The following is a 22493-nucleotide window of genomic DNA, read 5'->3' as shown; positions in this document are numbered from 1 at the left end:
TCGGGGGGGAGTTTCCGAACGCGTGTTGGCGAGGTTACCTCAAATTCTCCTCAAGAAACCACTTTTCCCCCCCGCAGGAGGCATCCAGGCTCTACTGGGTTCCTAGGGACATGCTCCTTGGCAACGGTTGCTAGGCCGTGGAATTACGTCACTTCCGGCGGGTGGGCCGGGGCATTTCCGCGAGGCCCTCGGGCGCGCGCGCCGGGACCGAGCTCCCCGGCGGCAGTTCCCGGCTCACGTGCACAGTGCGTTCGCGGGTCCGGAGCCTCAGCGAGGGCTGGAGGCCGCTGTACTTAAATGTCAGCTGGCAAGGAAAATCCGAAAGGAAAAAAATGAAATTCCTCTTGCCCTGGAAACTTAGTTGCCTGTTCAAACATCTTGGAAGAAACCAACTACAGATTTAGCATCAGTCTTAGAGCAAAATAAAACAAAACAAACAAACAAAAGCAAATTCCGTTTTAGGCATCTCCTGTTTGCCTTGCCCTGTACTGGCTGCTGGGGATGCAAATGAAGCCAGGAATTACTGGGCTCCTGTTCTTAAGGAACAGAGTCCAGTGCTGATAAAGAGACGATTGAAAGGCAACTCCAATACAACTATCATAAAAAGGCCCAGTGATGGGGGAGCCCAGATGAAGTATCCCGAGTTTATTTGAGACTGAAGGGACTGTACTATCAGGAAAGTTTCCATCAAAGTGATGTTTAAGGATCAGTAAAAAAAATTAGCCAAAGGGCAGAGGGATCAGTAAAAATTAGCCAAATGGGCAGAGGGAACAGAACATCACAAGATTAATCCATTGCTGGCTGCCTTCTGACTATTGAACCATTAAGCAGAGGCATCCTGGGGGGCTCTTGGAGGAAACAGAAGACCCATCCCAGCCCACAGATGCTCATGATGAGTTGAAGGCGGCAACACTTAAAAACTTTGAAAAGGTAAATAATTTAAATAACTTTGGGAGAAACAAAAGATCTGTACAAGTGATTGCATAATTAATTGATCCTGGTGGGTGTATTAGGAGATTCTCTGGGCCACCTGGATTTGAAACTGGGTCTGCCATTTCAGTTTGCCATTCTCTGAGCTTTCCTGTTCTCAACTATAAAGTGTGGCTATAGAGGCCTCTGAGTGGCCCAGTTAGTTAAGCATCTGCCTTCAGCTCAGGTCATGATCCCAGGGTCCTGGGATGGATCAATCCCTTCGTGGGGCTCTCTGCTCAGTGGGGAGCCTGCTTCTCCCTCTCCCTCTGCCTGCTGCTCTGCCTACTTACGCTCTGTCAAATAAATAAATAAAATCTTTTTAAAAAGTATATCTATAATAATACTTTCCTCAAAATGTTGATGTGAGGATTAAGAGAATCAATATAGGTAAAGTGATTAGGGTATAAGTGCCTGACATTGGAAGAGCTAAGCACATTTTACCTTTTTTCTTCTACTTTTTGAAAAACAAGACGGTTAGATATGCTCCTTCTGCAGAGTCTACAGATGTAGGCTATCGAAAGATAAGTGTGGTTTATCGGGTAGTTTTTAGTTCCTCCTCTGCCTGTTACAGCTATTACAGAAACACTATAATTTTCAGTTATGAGAATGTAATCATGTGTAAATTGGAGTAAGCAATAGAATCCACTCTTTACACTCAAATGGACTTTATGCTTAATGCGGTTGCTCTGGAACACAGGGAAGAATTTGAGGTCAGTCAGCATGCTTCTTGGGATCCCTGTATTGAGAAGCACTTTTTTTTTTAAAGGTTTTATTTATTTGAGAGAGAAAGTGAGCACAAGCTGGAAGGAGGGGCAGAGAGAAAGGGAGAAGCAGACTCCCCACTGAGCAGGGAACCCAACACAGGGGCTCAATCCCAGGATCCTGGGATCATGACCTGAGCCGAAGGCAGATACTTAACTGACTGAGCCACCCAGGTGCCCCTACTGAGAAGCTTATATTCCAACTTGAACCAAAAAGGAGAGACATAGAGAAGCCTGATCATATTAGGCCTCTGCCTATCTATAGGGCCCAGATACAGACCAAAGGATAACTTACCACCACCTGATTCACTTAAGATAAAACCTTAAATGGATTCATGAAGGGTCCGAGAAGAACTTCTCAGCAACAATTCCAGAACACTGAAGGCTGATTACATCCCAAATCAATCCACCCTCGTGAAGACATTTTTTTCCCTCTTAGATGCTTTGTTTTTTTTTTTTTGTTTTAAGATTTTATTTATTCATGAGAGACACACACAGAGAGAGAGAGAGAGAGAGAGGCAGAGACACAGGCAGAGGGAGAAGCAGGCTCCATGCAGGGAGCCTGACGTGGGACTCAATCCCGGGTCTCCAGGATCACACCCTGGGCTGCAGGCGGCGCTAAACCGCTGTGCCACCAGGGCTGCCCTCCCTCTTAGATGCTATATTGAGTCTTCCTTGTAAACCCCCAAAGATGCCTCTTGGCTGAACTGTATTTGACATTTTTAGTAGATGAAAGAAAGTCCAGTTATATGAGATAGTCTTTCTGAAAGATTCCCACACCTACCCTGACTCTATCAAAAAAAAAAAAAAAAGCTTCATCAAGGTATAATTCAAATACATACAATTCACCCATTTAAAGTATTTAATTTACACTAATCCAAAAGGATATGTGTTTATTGCTGTTTATTGCAGCATTATTTACAATAGCCAATATATGGAAGCAACCCAAGTGTTCATCAATAAACGAATGGATAAAGAAGATACACACACACTAGAATATCACACCACCATGAAAAAGGATGAGATCTTGCCATTTGTGACAACGAGGATGAACCTAGAGGGTTTAAGTGCTAAGTGAAATAAGTCAGGCTCAGAAAAACAAGTATTTCATTCATGTAGAATCTAAAAAACAAAACGAATAAATAAAACATATCATACCTATAAATACAGAGAACCAAGTGGTAGTTGCCAGAGAGAAGAGGGGGTGAGGGAGTTTTACAAAATAGTTGAAAGAGAGTGGAAGAAACAGGCTTCCACTTCCAGGCTTCGTTAAGTAACGAATAAGTCATGGGAATAAAAGGCATAGGGTAGAGAGTTTATAGTCAATGATATTGTAATAGTGATGTATGGTGATGGATGGTAGCTATACTTGTGGTGAATATAACATAACATATAGAAAAATTGAAGCACTATGTTGTACACTTGAGAACAACCTAACAATGTGTGTCAACTCTTCTCAAATTTTAAAAATATTATAAAGTACACAACTTAATGGCTTTTTGCATATTGTGCACCCATCACCACTATCTAATCACAGAACATTTTCATCAGCCCAAAAAGGAAGCCTGTACCTTTTAGTCATCATTTCCTAGTTTGCAATTTAAAAAAAAAAAAACCTGCCACCTCTCAGACCCTGGCAACCAACAATCTTCTTTCCTTCTCTATGACTATACCTTTTCTGGACATTTCATATAAAAGGAATCATAAAGTACATGGTGGCTCTTTGTGTTTGGCTTCTTTTCGCTTAGTATGTTTTCAAGGTTCATCCATGCTGTAGTGTGTATCAGTACCTCATTCCATTTTGTGACAATAATATTCCATCGTTCATCCATTTATCAGTTGATGGACATTTGGATTGTTTCCATTTTTTGGCTATAATGAACGATGTGCTATGAACATCCGTGTACATACTTCCACTGTCTTATGGACAGAGCACTTCTGTTGGCTACATCAGATGAGCAAAGTATGTACATCAGGGGCATGAGTAAGTGGGAGGTGGGTGGCCATTCATTCTTGGGTGTCTTTTCCTTTTAATTCTTGTTAATTTTAGCCTCTTGGGTGCTCTGTAGTTGTAAACCATAGAACCAAAGATGTAGATTCCTTAGAAGTTTTTGGTTATAACAACAAACTGTTGTTGAAACCTACTTGTCCCTTGCTACCAAAACACTAAAACACCCAATCTGCTTCTCACCTGAAGCCCTCTGATAAGATGCTGTCACATGAAAGTGTGCTTTACATGTTGACCAGCCTCTAGTGGAGAAGAAGGTGGGGACAGGTGTGGAGGAGGTGATAGAAACTAGAAGCTGCCCCTTACAACTCCCTTATTTAACCTTGTAGATGCTGCAAGTCCACCCACAGTTGTGAAATTCTACTCTGGTTCTTCAGGGGAGAAAAAAATCACTCCTGATCAAATGTATTTTTCAAGACCCAGTTTAGTACAAAATTAAAATAAGGAAGGTGTCATTATTTCATGCATTTGTGAAGTCCAAGGATATCTGTCTTCAGGTATGGCTTGATCTAGGTCATCTTGACATTGTTTCTCCCTCCATTTCTAGGTCTCTTATCTCCACTTTCCTCTGAATGGGCTATTAGTAGCAAGAGGTTTATATTCTTCCAGCCTAGCAACCTCACTAAAAGAATCTTTTCTCCAACAGTTCCAGAAAATTCTCAGGGCTGACCCTCACTAGTTTCAAGTGTGTCAGACAGTTCCTGAATCAATTGCTATGACTTTGATAGGTGAGTCAGATGAGGGCTGTGCCCCCCAAAAGGAAAAGATGCCCCCAAAAAAGGAAGAACTACCCCCAAAAAGGAAGAGCTCTTACCAGAGGTAGAGATGCAGTGGAAACAAGAACAACAGATGTCTCCTACAGTAGTCAGGGAAGGTGTTTAAATCTTAAAAGCTGGGTAAGCAAAACCAGAAGATGAAGAAATGAGCCTGTACTTATTCTGGGGAGTATCCATATCAGTGCAAACCTCCTCCCTGATTTCCTCCCAACAAATCCTCTTTATTCAGTGTAGGCTTCTGTTGTGGGGCCAAATGAGGTCCTGAGATATCAGCAGACTTCCCAGGTCCCCACAAAAATCTAAGGATGCTATGAACATAATGCCTCCAGCCCCTTCTCGTTTCAGAACTTTCAAACAAGAACTTCCCTGTGCAGAGTCAGGGAAGCCAAGCCAATTTTCTGTTTTTGGTATTAAATTTAGACCTTTCATCTTGACCATGAGATATTTCTGGATTCTGCATGAGTATTCTGAGAATGCCAGTTTTCCAGATGCTACCCCATCTGGGGCTACTCTGCACACTGCCCACTTTATCTCATTCTTTTCAAACTGGGAAAAATGATCCACACGCAGGGACAAATTCAGAAGTGGGTTATTCTGCTATTCGTTAATTGTCACTTAATGCCATTGCCATCTAGGTTACTTGGAGAGGAAAGAAATTGAATTTAAATGGAAACCTGAATTGAATTTTGCATATATCCTAAATTGCCTTGGCTCTGGCAATTTAATCTTGGGTGTGTTTAGTAGCAGAACGTGCTTTCCTAAAAGGTAAAAAGATAAATAATATGTGAAACATTCAACTGGTTGGATGAGATTCCAGAGATCCTTTTTTTTTTTTTTTAATTTTATTTAAAAGAGAGAAAGAGAGGCGGAGACACAGGTAGAGGGAGAAGCAGGCTCCATGCAGGAAGCCAGACGTGGGACTTGATCCCAGGTCTCCAGGATCATGCCCTGGGGTGAAGGCAGCGCTAAACTGCTGAGCCACCCAGGCTGCCCAGAGATCTTGTTAAATATGTGTGTGGTACTACATTTTTGTAAAATGGTTTTTAAATGGATTTTGTGAGATTAATGGACAATGTAGAGGAGTCAAAATAGTAATGCAATTCATATTAAGTCCTTGGGTACGAGTTTATGGATTGTAATATAGGATGTTACCTAATACTTTCACTGGGCTCAAATAGAATCATGTCACCTCTTACTGAGTGCTTACTGTATGTCAGGAACTCTGTTAAATACTTCACATTTGTGTCAGAATTTATTAAAATATTAATTTATGTGTGTGCTCCTTCTGTTTCTCCTCCTCTGGAAAAATCTGCGCTGCCTTGAGTTCTGCAGGCTGAAATCAGAAGTTGTACTTCCTGCCTTTTGTAAAGGTCTGAAGTCGTTGGGGGAGATTATACTGGTTGTCCTCAAGGGGGAAGCGGAGAGGAATTCCTTCCAAAGCAAGGAGAGAGAAGAGAGATGCTAAGAAGAATAAGAAAGGATCACAGGTTGATCATTCTGGAGCAGCTCCTAAGAAGGGAAGAAGATGAGGAAGCCACATTGTGAATCCAGTAGCTTCTGGTGCGGCCAAAACTCTTTGCCCCAGGCCTGACGTGGAAGCATTGGCAGTATTAAACCTGAAAGGACCAGGCAGTCTGGGATGATGGGTAGGTGATCAAGGAATCACTGGTATGAGCCAGTGACAGAAGATTGCAAGTGACTCTCTGAAGCTGTGTCCCTGCAGAATTGCCCAGGGACTTGGCAACCCCCAGGATGTGTGTGAGAAGGAAATGACCAATAATGACAGGATGGGATCTCAGATTTCAGTTGATGGATAAAATAATTCCTTTCCTCTTGCAAATCTGAGTGGTAGACTAAAATGGCTCATCTCGGTATCTATCAGCTTCTGGGGAAGGTTGCCTAATAGGACCCATTAGATGCAGCCAATCTTGACCTCACTCTCCTTCAACCCTCTGATCTCCCACATGGCCTCTTATTGGCTAAACCCAATAGGGTGCCAAAGTAAGTAAGCAAACCCCTTGAGGTCATCAGTGCAGGACACAAGAACCAGGAAGAAAATGGCAGAGTGGGGATCCGGAGGGGGAGACTGGATGAATTATAAGTTGAATTATATATCGAATGATACAATCCAAGTGATGGGCAGAAAAGTCAACTGGTGAGGTCAACTGCACTACCTGCATGTATCCAAGCTCCCCTTGGCTCCCTAGCTAAAGCTCCGGCATCCTTGAAGTTAGGCCTAATTTCATTTCAGCACTCTGCCCACATTCATATCATCTCATTTAATCTTCACAACAAGTCTGCAAGGACAGTATTTTTTTTTTCTATTTTATAATTAAGGAAATCGAGGCCTGGAGAGTTACTAGAGGGCCCAAGGTCACAGAACTAGCAGCTGGCTAAGCCAAGATTCAGACAGGGTCAGCCTGATCCCAGAGCCACTTTCACCAACCTACTAAACTGGCTCAAAACCGGCTCAGCAGAATCTGAAAGAAGGACCATAAATCAGGCCACTGAAGCAGGAGGCAAAGGGATTTTCTGTGTGGGAGGGCCAGTGTTAATAACATGCTGCCTGGCTTTCTCTGCCTACAAGAGCTTTGCCAAAGGAAAGTCTTCTCTGATCCAGGTAGGGCTAATGGTTTAAAATCCAAGTACTTATCCTGGAATCACAGAGGGGGAAAACAGAGAAAACACTTGGCTTATGATGGGAAAAGAGTGTATTTTCATTTCAAATGCCTTTCAAGTTCTTTTTTTCCCAGCTGAGTGTTGGTGTATTTATAGAATTCAGGGGGAGTATTTAAGGGTAACCAGCAGTGGAGCTGCATTTTGGGCCATTAGGAAGCTCCGAATCATGAAGGAAAAGGTTGACTGGAGGGGACAAGTGAAGGCCAAGATTAGCAGGACACAAATTGGCCTTCTCCTTCATCTTGCCAAGAACTTCTCTCTCTTCTGGGTTGATGACGTCAAATCAAAGTCTATAAGTATGCTATAGATGGAATCACAGAGCCAAACTGATGGGCAAACAGATGAATGGCTAAACAAGTTGTGGTATAAATATACAGCACAATATTATTCAACCATAAAAAGAAGTAAGTATGGACACATGCTACAACGTTGATGAACCTTGAAAACATTTTGTTAAGTGAAAGAAGCCAGACACAAGTCAACATACTTATAATTCAATTTATAGGAAATATCAAGGAGAGGCAAATCCACAAAGGCAAATGCAGATTGGTGATTGCCAGGAGCTGAGGGGACAGACAATGTGGAACAACAACGTAATGGCTGTAGGATTTCCTTCTGGAGTGATGGAAATCTTCTGGAGATAGAGGTGGTGGTTGCACAGTATTGTGAATGTACTCAATGTCACCGAATTTTTCTAAGAAGGTTTATTTTATACAATGTGAATCTCACCTCACTTAAAAATAAAAGATGGGCAGTCGGGGCCTTGGGAGGTCAACCATCCATCCTAAGTCTTTTAGGCTGTCTTTGCCAAGTCCCAGCACCACATGCCATGAGGCTTAATTTCATTCTAGGCTTTCCTTCTCTCTCTGTCTCTCCTTCCCAACCAACGGCCTCCCTTCGGTGGCTCACACACACCAAACCCATCCCAGCCTCAAGACCTTGGCATTGCTCTTTCTTCTGCCTGGCTAATCTTCACCCAGGTCATCCTCTGCCTGGCTCCGCCTCCTCACTCAGGAGGAGGAAATGAAGTGGAATAGAAAATATCATACAGAATAAGGTAAACATTTCTGTCAGAAACCACTCCAAATTTATTAGCTTAAAAAAACAACACTTTTTTTTTCCTCCCCCTCACAAGCCTGTGGGTTAGCCAGGCTCAGCTGGCCAGTTCTTCTGCTCCAGGTAGTATGTGCTGGGGTCAGCTTATGGCGGAATGCAGCTGGGAGTTCATTGGTGGTTAGAACATCCAGGAGAGCTTCCTTCCTTTCCAGTGCTGGCTGCTATTTCTCCTTCACATGGACACTCTCTCCTTGTGGTCTCTCCTCATGCAGTGATCCAAACTGAGCTTCCTTACATGGGAGCAGGGTAGCAAAAGTGAGAGCCACCAGGCCTTGTAAAACAGAGGCCCAGAACAAGTGGTGTCATTTCTGTTGCATTCTGTTGGTGCACGATTGTTTTGTGAAGGTTTTATTTCAATTTGATAAAAATGCACGTATGTCCTTTGGGTCACACAACAAATATATTCTTGTTGTGAGTCACAGTCAAAAGATTCAAAAAACACACTTCTTCTGCATCCCTTTTTATATTTCTTCCAGAGAACTTAGTACTCTCTGAACTTAATTTACTTGATTGTATATCTCTCCCATTAGAATATAAGCTCTCTGAGGGCAAGGATCTTTTCTGCCTTGTTCACTTCTATGTCCCCAGCACCTAACAGGGCCTAGCACTTAATAGGCGCCTAATACACATCTGCTACTATTAAATAGGTAGAAACAGCTCTCAGATATTGGGTGCTAATCATGTAAAAGTATTGTCTCATTTACTTCATTCAACACATATTTGAGCACAGACTTTGTGCCAGGCACTATTCTAGGTACTGGCAAAATGACAGTAAACATAATCCCTGCCCTTACCGAGTTTACATTTCACTATGATACTAGAATAGTATCGAGTAGATTTGTTGATACTGTTTTGACAGATAAGGAAACTGAGAGTCAGAGAGGTCAGGCAACCTGCCCAAGGTCACACAGCTAATCATTTCAGCCTGACCTGGCTCTACTCCACTCTACTGCAATCACTGGGTTTTGCCCAGAGATGGGTCTAAGTGGTTACAGATCTCAATTCCTGCAATTGCTTCTCTGAAGCATCAAACTTGTCTTTCTGGAATCAAGCACAGGCAGTGGGAAAAGGTGAGTTCCATGACCTCACAGTCCTGCCCTTCCCACCCCAACCCCCCACTTTGTGACAATGGCTCACACCTGGGGTGTTGCAGATTTGAGCCATGGCTCTCAGTCACCCCCACTGTCTTATCAGCATGTGACATCCCCAAGTGCCTGGGGCCTGCAGGCCTGGCAAAGAATGCAGCCGGAACAAAAATAAACCTGCCACATTCCTTGGCAGCCCCCTGCCCCTTCCCGCTCTCCAGCCATCCATCCTCACAGCAGAGCCTGCCAGGGAAGGCCAAGAGAGGGAGAGCAGGGCGGAGGAAGCCAGTGCTGCTGGCCAACCCCTGGAAAGAGAGGGAGAGGGGAAGAGAGGAAGAGAAAGAGAGAGAGATCACCTTATATGGGAACGTGCACAGACAATGTGTGGCAATGCCTTCGAGTGCAGCAGAGGTCAGATACCAGACAGATGGAAGAAATTAAACATGGGACAGAGCGTGTTCCTGGGCCCTGAAAACAGCTCTTGTTTCACAGCAAGTTCGCACAAAGCCTGGCCCGTTTTCCTTTTTTGCCTAAGCCGAGCAAGATGTGCGTCCTAAACTCTACATGACTTTGACTCAGGCCCCCTGACTCTGGCTTGGCTGAGGTCTCATCCTTTAAAGTCATTTCTTTGATGAACAAAACTCCTCTCCAAAGTACATAAATTAGTGGTTAATGAGTAAATATGCCTTCATTTCTCATTTTTTCATTCATCCATTCAACAAATATAGAGGACCAATTATGCCTCAGGCACTGAGCCAGGGACTAGGAAGACAACGTCAATGATGATGACGGTGATAGTAACCATTTGTTGATTTGCACTCATAAATATTTCAATTCCTAATAATTTATTCAGCACTTCCATGTTCTAGTCATTGGTAATACAGAACATTGCTCTAGAATAATCTGATCCCTGTTCTGTGGAGTATGCAAGGCAGGTGAGGGAAAGTAGAAATGGCAGATATTGAAGACACAATTCCAGAGGCCCCTTATGACAGCATTTTGAATTAGCTACCATTACATTTCCATTTATCCCAGGATTTTTCAACCCCAGCACTATGGACATTTTGGGCTGGATCATTCTTTGATGGGGGTAGGTGGGTGGGGCAGGGGCGCTACTCTGTGCATTGTAGGACATTCAGCAATGTTCATGGCCTCTAGCCACATGGTGTCAGTACCAATAACCCCCTCTCTTTCTAGTTCCTCCAGTTGTGACAACCAAAACATGTCTCCAGACACTGCAAAATGTCCCCCCGGGGGAGAGGGCAGGGATGACAAAACTGTTCCTGGTTGAGAATCACTAATTCAACAGATGAGGAAGTAGAGACTCAAGGTGGGTTAAGAAACTTCCTAACGGTCAGACTGCTGATCAGCAGGGCTCAAACCCTGATCACTCTTGATTCAAGGCCCCTGGGCATCATCATGACAGTGTGAAACTCTATTTCTGTGATAGCAGATAAACTGTAAGTTTGGATGGTTATAGACTTCACTATCTCATTCCACAAAATGGAAGTCATGTGTGTTAGTTCAGATCTGCCAAGAAGCAGACACCAGGACAAATCTGAACGTGCATTCACCCAAGATTTACTGAGGATTTACTTGTGCTCGTGAAGGATACAAAGGAAGGGAGCTGAGTAGGCAGGAGAGTCTTCAACCTGTGATGCTAGCTTGACACCTGTGAAAGGTGAGAGGGAAGGAGGATGGGGCAGAAAGAGCCTTAGACATCAGTGTAACTGGAAGAAAGTCTGGCCATGCTGATGGGAGTTCCCAAGCCAAAGTAAGGCTGTAAGAGGAATCCCAGGCCCAGCAGCAGGGGAATTGCACTAGCACCCCCACTATGCTTGGTTCGTTAGCTGGGAGCAGCTGGGGGAAGTTGGGGGAGCCGGAGGGGCAGGACCCAGGACTGTCAGTCAAACATGTTCCTCGAGGCAGATTCCCTGAAGGAGTTCTCAATGTTGTGCACTCGCGGCTGCCGCGTCATCAGAGAGGCACTGCCCTGTGCTTACTTTCACTTTAAGGCAAAGAGATCTAGAAGGCACTGGAGATACAGTGGGTTACAAAGCCAGGTTGGCATCCTTTAAGCAAAAGGGTCCATTTTCCTTGGAATGTCTTGAGCTTATTAGTGGACTTCAGTCAGCTCCAACTTGGGTACCCCCAGCAAGGAGGTAAGGAGAGCTGCCTTGAGGAGCTACTTTGTAGTGTGTGAATGTGGATACTCCCTAAAATTCTGTTTCCCCATCTACATAATGTAATCAACCTGCCTTATCCTGTAGGGTTGATGTGAGGATTGAATGAGTATTTATGGAGTTACTTTTCAGGAGAAGATGGAGGTCCTCCTGCATGAACTTTCCACCTATCCTTTAGTTTTGTACAGATAGCTCCCTGCTAACCACCCTCTCTCATCCTTCCAACTGAGATTCATCTTGGCATCTACACAAGGGATTACAAACTAGCATTCCCAGGGCTAAGTTTCACAGATAGACAAGTTGTGTTTGGCTCACAGAATGTTAAATAAACTAACCAATAGGATGAACCAACGTTTGAAAATTGAGATGTTTCAAGATGAGGCCAATCAAAACCAATGTATCTCAATTCCATTTGTTTGGACTGTCTGGATTTCTGGGTTCCCTTGAAAATGTGGGAAAGCTAGATATGCTGGGAGGCAGATTAGCTAAAGTTGAGGAGAGGCTGCCTGCTTCAGATGAGACTTGCACTGACCTAGTTTCTAGTCCCCACACTCCCATCATCTGTCATCCTGAAGCCAGTGTCAGTTGCTGATTATCATCAGGTTTGTGCTGTCATTTTTCTTAGAAAACTATTCCTTTGTCTCATGTATTTATCAAAGGGAAAAAGGTAGACCAGGAGATCTTGATCCTTCTTGTACCTGATCCCACTCCACTTCACTGAGATTACCACCTGGCACTTCCAAGTTTACCTGTAGACCTGCAGCATTTTAAGCCCTTCTGGAATTTCCTTCCTAAAATTATCCCTGCAATTTCATAAGAATCCTCTACATTTTTATTTCCCCTTAGTTCACAAAGCACAGTCATTCACCCAAGAGGCATATATCATTTCCTTCATTTTAGAGAGTAGTGTAGCCCTGGAAGATGATGTGATCTGCCCAAGGACACAGCTGGTTAGTGGCAGAATGAAGTCCTACTGACCCTAAGTCTGATATTTTTCCATTACTCTAGGCTGCAAAGTGTATTAGAACTTTCAGTTGCAAAAGACAGAAAATTAATTGAAACTGGCTTAAGAAAAAAAAGCAACTTATTAGTACATATAACTGGACAATCTAAAGGAGCCATATGCTTCAAGTACAACTGGATCTAGGAGCTCATATATTGTCCTCAGGACTCCTGCTTCCCTACCATGGACTCCTTCCCTCTAGCCTCCCAATATGCACCAGTCTTCTCTGTTACCTGGGTGGCTAGCTGCTCTGCCTTTATTCCTGGAACATTCCCGTCCTCTCATTGGAGGGCCAGCCTTATACACTCTTTTCTCATTCTAATGGACTTCAAGACCCATGAAGCCTCCCCTATTCAACCATTGTGAGCTAGAATGAAATTCTTCCTCTGTACAGTGAGAGTCTGAATTGGCACTCAGCTCCACAGCTGTTGAATGAATGAGTGAATGACTGAATGAGGGGAAATTTTGCATGAAATGCAACAATTAGAAAACAGGGCCTAGATTAGCAGAAAATAAACAAGAGTGTTAGCAGTGGCTATCTTGATGGGTTATAGGTGATTCTGGCTTTTCTTAATTCCTTTCAGTATTTTCTATGATTTAAAAAAACAACAACAACAAATGGTAATAGAAAAGGGAATTAACAGAAGTCTGGTTTAAATAGCTGGACTATACACAAGATGAGGGCAAGGGCCAAGTATTGTTTCTCTTCCATCCCCCTAACTCCCAGCAGTGGGGTACACTCAGTGAAAGAGTCAGCTTGAGCTTCTTAAGAGCTAAATTAACAGCATCAGGATTTATAACAGACTGTTGATTTCCTTCCCAAAAGCCAATCCTCCTTTCTTCTTTCAGGCTCTCCAATCCCTATTGTGTGTGGTGTCCCCCCACCTCCTCCCCGCTGCCATGTGCTTCATTGAGGCAGACCCCAGCCCAAACCCCTCCTCTAGAAGCTGAATCCTGTCTGGTCTAATTCAGAGTTTCTTAACCTCAGCACTATTGCCACTTTGGGGCAGGATAATTACTGATTTGTTGAGTTGCTTCTGAGCCACCTTAGAGTTTACTTGTTATACGAAGTAAAAATTTTCCTTACTGTTTAAATGTTTAAGCTAATTTGAGTTGTATCTTTCTATTACAGCATCTTAACCAACCCAAGGGTCTGTGAAAGACATTGCAAAACATACAAATAAAGCAGCCATCAAAAACAGGGATTCTGGGATGCCTGGGTGGCTCAGCAGTTGGGTGTCTGCCTTCAGCTCAGGGTGTGATCCTGGAGTCCCTGAGTCCCGGGATTGAGTCCTGCATTGGGCTCCCAGCATGCAGCCTGCTTCTCTATGTTTCAGCCTCTCTCTGTGTGTGTCTCTCATGAATAAATAAATAAAATTAAAAAAAAAAAAAACATTCTCTTAGTGGTCAGGAGCGGATGTCAGAATCTGGAGTTGGGGACAGATGTATCATTTGACAGTCCTTTTTGAGTACCACTATTGATCTACAACTATTCTATTTCCACAAGAAATTGTTAATCGCCCATGCTGAGACAGAGAGAGGGACTTCATTCCTTTTGTAAAACAACACAATATTTGGACTAGAACCCACTACATCGTATCACGTAAAAAATGTTGCAAAACACCAAGTTCTGTACTTTTTAAGCAGATAGTTCTGGGAGTCTACCCAACGACCTCTAAAATGAAGCTGACTGAGGAAATGGTAAGCCAAAGGGCATAACCTCTAAAAGCCTCTGTTTTGCTCAACTGTAAGCTGGAGAGAACAAGATGAGAATTACTCTGATATTAAGGAGTAGAAAATACTTCATGAACCATAAAGCAATAATAGATTATCTATACTAAGCAGACCAGACAGGCAGCAAAACGTTGCCAGGGTTGGAACCATCTAAATTTAGGTATGGTGGGACTGAAATTATCAGTCAATTATTTTTATGTGGCCCTGTTCAATTTCTTATGCTTCTGAGCTCTGTTTCCTCATCTGTGTGCTGTGGCAAGACCTTATTCTGACTGTGCATCGATCATAAAATAAGGCTCTTTATTATTATTCCCCCACAGTTTTCTGGTCTGAGTCAGATAATAGCAACAGAGCAACTAGCCTTGGAGGCAGATACTCCACAGTGAATATTGGGGCATCGCTGCCCTCTGCTGGTCAGCTGCATGCCACAGTGGTTACAGACAGTAAGAGGGTCCCTGGACCAGGACCCCTGGGAAAATGAGAGGCATGGAGGTTAAGGGACTTGCCGAAGGACACGGAGCTAGCTTTATATAGATCACCTGGACTCCTGACTCTAATATCTTTCTAGAGGGAGAAAAATGAGGACTGGAAATTTATCCAATGTGGTTTCACTCTTGCTGCGCTCTAAGCTTTTCTAGATAATCTGATTGGAATTTTTTCTCTCATTCTTCCTTTACTACCCAAACTGCTTAGACTTCCTTTACCTTTTCAAGGCAGCCACCACTGGTCCTGATGTGCTTTACAGAAATGATCTGGATCCTTACAACTGGTTTGGAAAGTGGTCCAGGGAACTAAAGCTCAGAAAGGTTAAGACACAGGACCGAGGTCCAACAGCCAGGAAGCACAGGAACCAGGATATGAACTCTCACCTGCCACCCCAAAGCCCACATTCTACCTGCCAAACAAAACAAGGCAAAACAACATAGTAACTTGTGAAGACGTGATTAAAGGTAACGTGATTAATGATTAATTAATAAGTAAAGGTCATTTTGCATTTTTTGAATGCCCGAAAACAGTATTTGCTGGGAAGACATATGATGAAATGATAAGAGGGAAGTTTTTTGAGCATCTGTCATATCCTGGTGACATTCACATACAACATCTGTTAAATCTATTGACACGTATATGATCTGGGATCCTGTTTACCATACTGAGGCACAAACGAAGAAATTATGTTCAAGGAAGTTAAGAAATTTACCTAATGAATGTCATGGTGAAAGCTGGCATTCAGACTCGAATCCCCCTGCTTAATATGAGTATATAAATAAATTATGCTGTTAACACAAAGAGAGGGGGTGCCTGGGTGGCACAGTTGGTTAAGTTTCTGAATCTTGATATCAACTCAGGTCATGATCTCAGGGTTGTGAGATGGAGCCTCACTTCAGGCTCGGCACAGAGTCAGCTTGAGATTCTCTCTCTCCTTCTCCCTCCACCCCTCTCCCCACTCATGCTCTCTCTCTCTCTCTTCCTCTCTCTCTCTCTCAAATAAATAAATAAGGAAAATCTTTAAACAAACAAACACAGAGGAAAGTGCATGTTAGCCTGGGTCAGGCTGGCCTCTCAGCCATGAAACCCCTCAGATTCTCCTATAAACCATTTCCTTCCTCAGGGCCTCAGGATTTGAAGTCCTCCTAATCAGGATTAAAACCCTACATTTCCTTTTTTTTTAAGATTTTATTTATTTGAAAGAAAGAGAGCACGAGTGAGGTAAGGGGCAGAGGGAGAAGCAGACTCTCCACTGAGCAGGACCAATGTGGGGCTTGATCCCAGTACTCCAGGATCATGATGTGAGCTAAAGGCAGTTGCTTAACTGAGCCACCCAGGCACCCCCAATCCCCACATATCTGAGCTTACTATGTGCCACGCCTGGGTTGGGTATATTAGGTATATTATTTCATTTCATTCTTTGTGAGAGGGGCAACCCCGGGTGGCTCAGCGGTTTAGCGCTGCCTTCAGCCCAAGATGTGATCCTGGAGACCCAGGATTGAGTCCCACGTCGGGCTCCCTGCATGGAACCTGCTTCTCCCTCTGCCTGTGTCTCTGCCTCTCTCTCTCTCTCTCTCTCTCTGTCTCTCATGAATAAATAAAATCTTTAAAAAAATTCTTTGTGAGAACACTGTGAGGTAGATAACTATAGGGATCATTATCCCTACTTTACAGGTGATCACATTGAAGCTGTGAGAAGTTATGTATCTTGATCAAGTGTGTGTGGGTGAGTCCAGGGGTTAATAATTCATTAATATTCTATGTGATATTATCTTCACAGTCTTATCCTTGCCCATCTGCAGACTGGAAAACAGATACAGACAAGTGAAAATGATTTGCCTCAGGGCCTTTGCACTTGCTATTCTCTCTGCCTGCAAAACTCTTCTCAGACATTCTGGTGGTTCACTCCCTCAGCCTCTTTAGGTCTTCACTTAAAAGTCATCTTCTCAAGCGGGCTTTTCCAACCACCTTATTGAAAAGTTCAACCACCACTCTTACATGTCAATGACAAAAAGACAACCCAATGCAAATGTAGGCAAAGGTCTTAAATAGACATCTCTCTAAGAAGATATACAAACGGCCAGTGAGCACATGAAGAAATGCTCGACACCTAATGACTTACATTAGGGAAATACAATTCAAAACTTCACCAGATATCAGTACTTAGCACTCAGATGGCTGTTATTTACTAAATGGAAAATAACAAGTGCTGGAAAGGATGTGGAGAAATTGGAGCCTCCATACACTGCAGGTGGGATCAGAAAAAGGCCTGTCCACTGTGGGAAACAATTTGGCGATTCTAAGGTTTTTACCCCAAAGAAATGAAAACAGGGGACGTCTGGGTGGCTCAGTGGTTGAGCATCTGCCTTTGGCTCAGGGAGCGATCTTAGGGTCTGGGATCAAGTCCCACATTGGGCTCCTTGCGGGGAGCCTGCTTCTCCTTCTGCCTAATGTCTCTGCCTTTCTCTGTGTTTCTCATGAATAAATAAAGTCCTTTAAAAAAAGAAATGAAAACGGGGATGCAAATACTTCTACCAGAAAGTTCATAGAGACACTATTCACAATAGCCAAATGTCCATCAGCTGATGAATGGATATATCAGATGTGATCTATCCATAAAACAGAATATTATTCAATGACACTAAATTGTTCACTTTGAAATGGTTAATTTTATGTTATGTGAATTTCACCTCAATTTAACCAACAAGTTCAACCCCAAACAATCTTATTTTCCTTCCCTGCATGGTTTTTCTCCATCAGGCACATTGCCCCCTCCCTCACACACTATATATCTGACTTACTTATCAATTGTCCATTTTGTTTCTCTAGAATATAAGTTCCAAGAGAATGGGTATGGGTCTCTTTTCTTAACTCACATATCCTTAAAGAGTCACTGGCACTCAGTAAATATTTGTTATATAAGTGAATTAGGAAGGGTGTGGCACAGTGGGTTAAGCATCAGACTCTTGGTTTCCCTTCAGGTTGTGATCTCAAAGTCATGAGATTGAGCCCCACGTTGGGCTCTGTACTCAGCGCAGGGTCTGCTTGAAACTCTCTTTCCCTCTCCTGCTGCCCCTCACCCTGCTTGCTTGCTCTCTCAAATAAGTAAATAAGTCGAAAAGAAAAGAAAAAGAAAAGAAAAGAAAAGGAAAGGAAAGAAAAAAGAAAGATGTGGTGAAGAGTCCTGCCCCTCGAGCTCCACCTCATCTCCCTCAAATATGTTAACAATAACCCTCAATCTGGGCTCTTTTTTTTTTTTTTCCTCCCTTTCCTGAGGAGCTGAATTCACAGGTTCTCACTTGGCTGAGCCCTTTAAACCTTCTCTGCTGGGAGTATGAAAGAAGAAGGACAGAAGAGGAGACCATGAATCCATCACAATGTAGAGAAACACTGTCTGCTCCTCTGCTCTGTGGCTTCCCACAGCAGTTTATGGGAGCCCCAGACCACAGCTATGAAGCCATCCTGTCCCCCAGCCAGGAGGACATCCTCCCCAGCTGTACACAAGTGGCTCTTCAGAGGGCAGTATTTACAGGAACAAGTCAATAACCATTTATGGGACAGCTATCTGACACAGCCTTGTACCAGGCACTCAGCCAAATTACAAATGAAAGATATCATTCATCCACTCATGTGGTTGACAAACATTCGTTGAACACCTACTATGTGCCTTATATTTTGGCCCTTGATTTCACAGTTTACAGTTGAATTTACAGCTTAGATGCCAACCCTGTATAAACCAGGGTTTCTCAGCTCAGCACTATGGACACTTTGGACAAGACAACTCTTTGTCATGGGGCGCTTGTCTAGGTCTTGTGGGATGGGATGTTCAGCAGGATTCCCAGGCCCTTGCACATAATAGGTGCTTAGTAAACACTTGAACGAAAAGAATGGGGAAAGGATTGCGAGAAAGGCCTGGAGAAGCATAGGCTGATACTTCAGGGCTTAATGTTCAGGAGAGACATGTATTATCTTACTTCTTTCATTGTCCATCCATCCAACAATCCATCCACTCATTCACCAAACATTCCCTAGACATCTGGATTGTGTCTGGAACCTAGGAGACTCTAGTTTCAAGAACTTACAGTCGGCCAGGAGACGTGAGATAACTTTAGAACTTCAGAACTCAGAAATAACATCAACACTGGATACAGAGTGGCAAGCCATGGTTTGAGGGCACATATACATGGTGTACTGGTCAAGACAAGGACAACAATTGCTCTATGCCCAGTTTCAATAACCCAATATTCAAATATTTAATTATAGAAGAGATCAACAGATTTTTCTGCCACACCTAACTCCTCCTTCTAACTCAATCTGAAATCAGCAGGCCTTCATAGGCCTAACCATGGTTGATTGGACAAGGATGGGCATTTGCCCAAGCAAGCCAGACCATTGGCCAGTTGTCTTTTCAGAACCTATATCCTCATCTAATTATTATTATTACTAATAGTATTACTATTATTAGTAGTAATATTACTAATAACACATCATTTTTTAACAGATTTTATTAATTTATTTGAGGGAGAGAACACACATGAGTATGTGGGAGGAGAGAAAGAACCCTAGCAGACTCCACTGAGCACAGAGGCCAATGGGTGCAATCCCATGACCCCGAGATCACGACCTGAGCCAAAATTAAGAGTCAGACCTTAACTGACTGAGCCCCCAGGCACCCCAATAACATATCATTATTAATTAATAGCTGCAATTTACTGAACATTATTATGTACCAGGCATGGTGCTGTTAATGAGTACTCTGATTTAATTCCCTTAAAGAAAATCAGTCAATCAGAGACCTTTCATCATGTATGGTAACCCCAAGGACATTTAGGATTTAAGTGATGCACTTTGAGGAAAGAAGTGTAATTATTCAACTTTCACTTAATCAGAGAAACTAAGTGGTAGGTGGTATTGTAAAGGAAGGCGAGGCACTGGGCAGGCAGATGCTAAGTGGGAGACTGTTCCAGGCATAAGGGAAATGGGGGTGGGTATGAAAAAAAAAAAGCAAGAGTGAGAACCAAGGGAAATAGGTTTGACTGGATAAAATGGACAGTGAGACTTTTGATAAAAGCAATGAAATGGGCAGGGAGAAGTACAGAAATCTTCAAATCATGGACTCTACCACTATCCTCTCCCTCTTCTAGCAAGTGAGAACTAGAGTGCTCTCTCTAGCCCTTCTTCCTGGAGCCTCCAGAGACTCTGTGCTCAGCCTCTGGTCTGCCCCTTGGCTGTAGCCCTCATTTCCTGTTTGCTATACCTGTCCTATCTCATATCACCATCTCCATGCTTCTGAGCTCAGTCTGGTGACCTGACCCCAGGTCCTCTCCATTCCTTTTTATTTTTTTTTTAAGATTTTATTTATTTATTAATGAGAGACAGAGAGAGAGAGAGAGAGAGGCAGATACAGGCAGAGGGAGAAGCAGGCTCCATGCAGGGAGCCCAATGTGGGACTCGATCCTGGGACTCCAGAATCACACCCTGGGCCGAAAGCAGGTGCTAAACCGCTGAGCGACCCAGGGATCTCCAATCCTCTCCATTTCATTGGCTTATCCATGAACGTTGATGCTCTTGAGCTGGACTGAGACTACTCTGATGAGTGCTCAACAAAAAGGATCAAAGCAAGTGAACATCTTTGCCATGAGGTACTGTCAGTTTGACAGGGCCAAGACAATGAGCCTGTGTTTTAGTTGTTTGTGAGGAATAAATAGTCATATTATGTCACTGTGGCATAATAAGTAATAAATATTTGGTCTCTGCTCCTGATTCCTGACATGGGACTCCTAAAACCATTGGAATTTCCTGAGTGAGAGGGTGCTAAGGACATCTTTTAATATTTGGTCCTTAACCCTGGTTCTTGACACAGAGCTCCAAAATCCCTTAAAATTTCATTGGTGATAAAAGGGTCTTTTGTCCTAGTCAGGCAACATTTGGTGGGCTCCTGGAGAGCTCCAAAATGGGGAATGGTCACCAGAAAGACCAAGCCATCACTAGGAGCTTAGAACTTTCAGCCCCAGCCCCCATCCTCTGGGGAGAAGAGGAACTAGAGATTAAGTTAATAATTGATCATGCCTGTGTAATGAAGCCTTTGTAGAAATCCCTAAACTATGGAGTTTGGAGAACTTCAAGTTTGGAGAACACCTCTACTTGCTGAGACAGTGGTATACTCCGACTCCATGGAGACAGAAGCTCCTGTATTCAGAACTCTTCCAGCCAGATGTACCTCTTCATCTGGGTGTTCATCTGTATCCTTTCTTAAATCCTCTATAATAAACTAGTAAACATGTTCTCCTGAGTCCTATGAGCCACTATAGCAAATGATCATACCTGAGGAAAGGGTTGTAGGAACCCTCAATTTATAGCCAAGTCATTCATCTGGGGACCCACTACTTGTGATTGCCATCTGAAGTGGGGGCACTCCAGGGGACTGAGCCCTTCACTTGTGGTGTCTACACTAACTCTAGGCAGCTAGTGTCAGAATTGAATTGTAAGACACCCCACTGGTGTCCAGACATAGTCGGAGAACTGGTTAGTGTGGAAACCCCACCCATTCGATGTCAGAAGTGGTGTGAGTACAGAGACAGAGGTTTTTCCTTTTATTCACATAAGGGCTTACTATGCACATGTTCAGACAGAAATATGAAAGATGGTATTTCATGAAAGAATAAAAACAAACCAAGAAGAGAAGTTGTAATTGGGACAGGCCTCTTGGGAGTCCAGAACTAGGGAGTAATTCTCTATTCTGGATCACTCTAGGGACCCATGACACTGATGGGTCTTCATGCCACAGCTCCGCCCTCTACTCCTCTCTGCCTTCCCTCTGTCTCTCTGCTTTTGCTTTTTGTTTCACGCTCTAAATTTCCACCTTCTCAGCACAACCTTATTCTCCTTTCCTCCTCTATTCTCTGTATCTGAATGCCTTGCTGCAATTAAACAAATGGTTTTTATCTCTGCTTTAATGACAGAGATGGTGATTCACTAATACAAGGAAAGTATTTCACCCTTCCAAGGGTGATGATTTCAGCTTTTTAAAAAATATATTTTATTTTTTCAGTAATCTCTACACCCAACGTGGGGCTCAAACTCACAACCCAGAGATCAAGAGTTGCGTGTTCTTCCAACTGATCCAGCCAGGCACCCCTGAATTCAGATTTTGAGTTTAAAAGGAGAAGCTATCAATCAAATGTGGATATCTTTGTAGGTAGACAAAATTTTTTAAATAAGTAAGTAAGCAATAAACTTGGCTCCTCAGAATAGTAAATAGAATTACGGTATGCTCCATCAATTCCACTTCTACCAAAGATTAAAAACAGGGATGTGAACAGAAATTTGTGCAGCCATGTTTGTAGCTGCCTTATTCACAATAGCCAAAAAGATGGAAACAACCCAAATGTCCATTGGTGAACAAAAAGATAAACACAATGTGCTCAATCCACACAATAAAATATTATTCAGCCTTAAAAAGGAAGGAAATCCTGACATGTGCTACAATATGGATGAAACTGGCAGACATTATGCCAAGTGAAATAAGCCAGACACATAATGACAAATATTGTATGACCCCCAATTACATGAGGGTCCTAGGTAGTCAAGTTCAAAAAAGACAGGAAGTGGTTTCCAGGGGCTTGGAGGAGAGAACAAGGAATCAGTGCTTAATGCGGACAGAATTTCAGTTTGAGGTGATGAAAATTTA

At 43.1% G+C, this 22493-nt stretch overlaps 1 protein-coding gene and 1 long non-coding RNA gene across 14 annotated transcripts in view; one reads left to right on the top strand and one right to left on the bottom strand.

The window, feature by feature from the left end:
* The window catches only part of IFT81 (intraflagellar transport 81), a 106448-nt gene extending 106253 nt beyond the window's left edge, over positions 1-195 (bottom strand). For all 13 annotated transcript variants that reach the window (XR_005379150.1, XR_005379147.1, XR_005379148.1 and 10 more), the window contains exon 1: positions 39-195. The gene's annotated coding sequence lies outside the window, so the exon portion shown is untranslated. The remainder of the gene's footprint in view (positions 1-38) is intronic.
* On the top strand, positions 96-13861 carry LOC111092507. The gene is made up of 3 exons (XR_005379151.1): positions 96-930; positions 10595-10727; positions 13716-13861. It is a non-coding gene; the product is annotated as an uncharacterized LOC111092507 (long non-coding RNA).
* The last annotated feature ends 8632 nt before the right edge of the window (positions 13862-22493 follow it).

This window comes from Canis lupus, chromosome 26 (assembly GCF_011100685.1).
Source record: "Canis lupus familiaris isolate Mischka breed German Shepherd chromosome 26, alternate assembly UU_Cfam_GSD_1.0, whole genome shotgun sequence".
In the NCBI taxonomy this organism is placed as follows: domain Eukaryota; kingdom Metazoa; phylum Chordata; class Mammalia; order Carnivora; family Canidae; genus Canis; species Canis lupus.
The sequence above is the reverse complement of the archived record's forward strand: the minus strand, read 5'-3'. Positions and strand labels throughout refer to the sequence as shown.